This window comes from Melanerpes formicivorus, unplaced genomic scaffold (assembly GCF_026170545.1).
Source record: "Melanerpes formicivorus ecotype bairdi unplaced genomic scaffold, bMelFor1.0.p_v2 SCAF_23, whole genome shotgun sequence".
Classification (NCBI taxonomy): domain Eukaryota; kingdom Metazoa; phylum Chordata; class Aves; order Piciformes; family Picidae; genus Melanerpes; species Melanerpes formicivorus.
In genome coordinates, this window is record NW_027142375.1 from 159,380 (window position 1) to 163,442 (window position 4,063).

General features: G+C 58.3%; 1 long non-coding RNA gene across 1 annotated transcript; it reads right to left on the bottom strand.

Annotated features, from left to right (window-relative positions):
• Positions 1 to 231: 231 nt before the first annotated feature.
• Positions 232 to 1,103, bottom strand: LOC137448233 (uncharacterized). The gene is made up of 2 exons (XR_010989014.1): positions 931 to 1,103; positions 232 to 522 (listed from the first exon to the last, which is right to left on the bottom strand). It is a non-coding gene; the product is annotated as an uncharacterized lncRNA (long non-coding RNA).
• Positions 1,104 to 4,063: the final 2,960 nt, after the last annotated feature.

The window sequence follows — 4,063 nt, forward strand, 5'->3', positions numbered from 1 at the left end:
TGGCAGCCGGGCACTAGTGGTGTCCCCCAGGGATCAGTGCTGGGTCCCATCCTGTTCAATATCTGTATTGATGATCTGGATGAGGGGAGCGAGTCCATCATCAATAACTTTGCAGATGACACCAAGCTGGGGGCAGGAGTTGATCTGCTGGAAGGTAGGAGAGCTCAGCAGAGGGACCCTGACAGGCTGGACAGATGGGCAGAGTTTGGAAAGCATGCACGGACTCCCTGGTTGGTGAAGCAGGAATTGTTTAGTGGTACAGAACAAGCAGTGTATGTAGGAAAAATCAAGCAGGCTAAGCAATTCCCTGGCATTCTTGCACCACTGCTGCTAATTGAGTTTTCTCCTTTGATATGCAGCTCTCCATTATTATCTTCATCCCATATCAGGTTGAGCTTCTCCGGCACGGAGGCGAGCGTCCTTCTGTCTCGCGCTTCAGGCTGTTTACTGCAGTCAGCTCTTCTTTATCATCAGACCGTTCTTCCGTCGTCCGCAGCCTGTTGTTCTTTCCTGTCCTGAAACCTTCCATAGATACTTTCTGCTTTCCTCCAGGCAGAGTCCAAGGGCATGATATTGAACACATCCAAGTGCCAGGTTCTACACATTACCACAACAACCCCAGGCATTGCTACAGGCTGGGGTCAGACTAGCTGGAGAGGAACCAGGCTGGAAAGGGAGCGGTAAGGGAGTGGCAAAGGGCTGGGAGGGGCTCAGGACAGTACTGGGAGGTACTGGGAGGCTGTGGAAGGACTCTGGGGGGGAGGGTTACTGGGGGGGAGTGAGGAGGCACTGGGAAAATTCTAAGGGTTAACTGGGAGGTACTGGGAAGGGCTCTGAATGGCACTGGGAAGAACTCAGAGACTGTGGAAAGACTCTGGGGCAGTGTGGAGGGGCTGAGGGGGGCACTTGGGGTTATGAGGAGATACTCACAGTGCTCCCAGTGCTCTCCCAGTTGTCTCCCAGTTGCTCCCAGTTGGGTTCCTGCTGCTTCCAGTTGTCTCCCATGGCTCCAGAACTGACTTCAGCTGCTGCAGGTATGGCTCCCAGTCCCTCCCAGTGCCTCTCAGCCCCTACCAGCTTCCTCCCAGACTGGGAAAGGACTGGGAGGCACTGGGAGGGGTTCAGGACAGTACTGGAAGGTACTGGTAGGCTGTGGAAGACCTGTGGTGGGGGTAAGGTTACGGGGGGGAGAGTAAGGGGACACTGGGAAAATTCTAAGGGTTAACTGGGAGGTACTGGGAAGGGCTCTACATGGCACTGGGAAGAACTCGGAGACTGTGGAAAGACTTTGGGGCGGTCTGGAGGGGCTCAGGGGGGCACTGGGGGTCATGGGGAGATACTCCCAGTGCTCTCCCAGTTGTCTCCCAGTTCCTCCCAGGGACCCCTAGTGCTCCCAGTTGGGTTCCTGCTGCTTCCAGTTGTGTCCCAGGGCTCCAGCAATGCCTCCAGCTGGTCCAGGCATGTCTCCCAGTGCCTCCTGGTCCCTACTGGTCTCCTCCCATACTGGGATAGGACTAGAAGGGATTGGGAGGTACTGGGAGGGACAGGAATAAACAGGGGGGGACTGGGAGGGGACTGGGAAGGGAGTGGGACAGTGTGGGAGGGGACTTGGAGGGACAGGGAGGGGACATAGTGGGAATGGACTGGGAGGCTGTAAAGGGCTGTGGGAGGGAAATGGGGGACTGAGGGGGGGTACTGGGAATTCCTGGGTCATGCTCCCAGTGCTCCCAGTTGTCTCCCAGTGGGGATGCTACTGCTTCCAATTGTCCACCAGGGCTCTTGCCAGGTAGTGCAGGTATGACTGGGAGGGGACTGGAAAGGGATGGGGAAGGCACTGGTTGGGGACTGTGAAGGGACTGGGATGGAATGGGAGGAACTGGGATGGACTGGGAGGGGCTGGGATGGACTGGGGGGGCACTGGGAAGAGACTGGGATGGGAGTGGGAAAGGACAGGGAGCAACTGGGTGCACTGGAATGGGAATGGGAGGGAACTGGGAGAGACTGGGAAGGACTGGGAGTGCACTGCGACGGGACTGGGAGGGGAGTGGGGAGCCAGTGGGAGGGGATTGGGAGGGAACTAAGAAGGGAATGGGAAAGGAAAAGAGTTGGAAGGGACTGGGAAGGGACAGGGAGGGGATTGGAAAACGACTGGGAGGGTACTGGAAAGGGCTCAGGACAATAGTGGGAAGGACTGGGAGGCTGTTAACAGCTCTGGAGGGGAATTGGGGGGGGCAGTGGGAGGCTGTGGAAGGATCTGGGGTAGGGAGGGTTACTGGGGGGGAGTGTGGGGGCACTGGGGAAGTCTAAGGGTTAACTGGGAGGTACTAGGAAGGGCTCTACATGGCACTGGGAAGAACTCAGAGACTGTGGAAAGACTTTGGGGCGGTCTGGAGGGGCTCAGGGGGGCACTGGGGGTCATGGGGAGATTCTCCCAGTTGTCTCCCAGTTCCTCCCAGGGACCCCTAGTGCTCCCAGTTGGGTTTCTGCTGCTTCCAGTTGTGTCCCAGGGCTCCAGCAATGCGTCCAGCTGGTCCAGGTATGCCTCCCAGTGCCTCCTGGTCCCTACTGGTCTCCTCCCATACTGGGATAGGACTAGAAGGGATTGGGAGGTACTGGGAGAGACAGGAATAAACAGGGAGGGACTGGGAGGGGACTGGGAAGGGAGTGGGACAGTGTGGGAGGGGACGTGGAGGGACAGGGAGGGGACATAGTGGGAATGGACTGGGAGGCTGTAATGGGCTGTGGAGGGAAATGGGGGACTGAGGGGGGGTACTGGAAATTCCTGGGTCATGCTCCCAGTGCTCCCAGTTGTTTCCCAGTTGTCTCCCAGTGTTCCCAGTGGGGATGCTACTGTTTCCAATTGTCCACCAGGGCTCTTGCCAGGTAGTGCATGTATGACTGGGAGGGAACTGGAAAGGGATGGGGAAGGGACTGGTTGGGGACTGTGAAGGGACTTGAAGAGGACTGGGAGGGGCACTGGGAGGGGAGTAGGAGGGCCACTGGGCAGGACTGGGAGGGACTGGGGAGGAACTGGCAGGGACTGGCAAGGACTGGGAAGGGACTGAGAAAGGATTGGGAGGAAATGGGTTGAATGGGAGGGGATTGGGAAGGACTGGGGAAAACTAGGAAGGGACTAGTAGGGGACATGGAAGGGACTGGGATGGAATGGGAGGAACTGGGATGGACTGGGAGGGGCTGGGATGGACTGGGGGGGCACTGAGAAGAGACTGGGATGGGAGTGGGAAAGGACAGGGAGGAACTGGGTGTACTGGGATGGGAGTGGGAGGGAACCGGGAGAGACTGGGAAGGACTGGGAATGCAGTGCGACGGGACTGGGAGGGGAGTGGCAAGTGACTGGGAGGGGAGTGGGGAGCCAGTGGGAGGGAAATGGGAGGGAATTAAGAAGGGAATGGGAAGGGAAAAAAGTTGGAAGGGACTGGGAATGGAATGGGTAGGGAGTGTGAAGGGAGTGGGAAGGAACAGGGAGGGCACCGGGACAAACTGGGAGGGGACTGGCAATGGCACTGGGAGGACCTGAGTGAAATGGGAGGGGACTGAGAGGGAATGGGAGGAACTGGGAAGGATGGGGAGGGAACTATGAGGGGAATGGGAATGGACTGGGACAAACTGGGAGGGGACTGGTTGGGAAGTGGATGAACTGTGAAGGGACTGGGAAGTGACAGTGAAGGGACAGGAAGGGACTGGGAAGGGACAGGGAGGGCACTGGGACAAACTGGGAAGGGACTGGGGGGGGACTGGGAGGGGACTGCTTAGGCACTGGGATGGGAATGTAAAAGGGACAGGGAAAAGAGTTGGAAGGGACTGAGAAGGGACAGTGCGGGGAGTTTGAGGGACAGGGTGGACCAGGAGGGAATGGAAGGGACTGGGAGGGTACTGGGAAGGGTCTGGAAAAAGCCTGGGAGAAACTGGGAGGGGACTTGGAGGGAACTGGGAGTGGACTGGGAGGGAATGGGAGGGCACTGGGAAGGACTGGGCGGACTGGGAGGGGACCGGGAGGGAATGGGTGGAACTGGGATGGAGTGGGAGGGAACTGGGAGGGCCT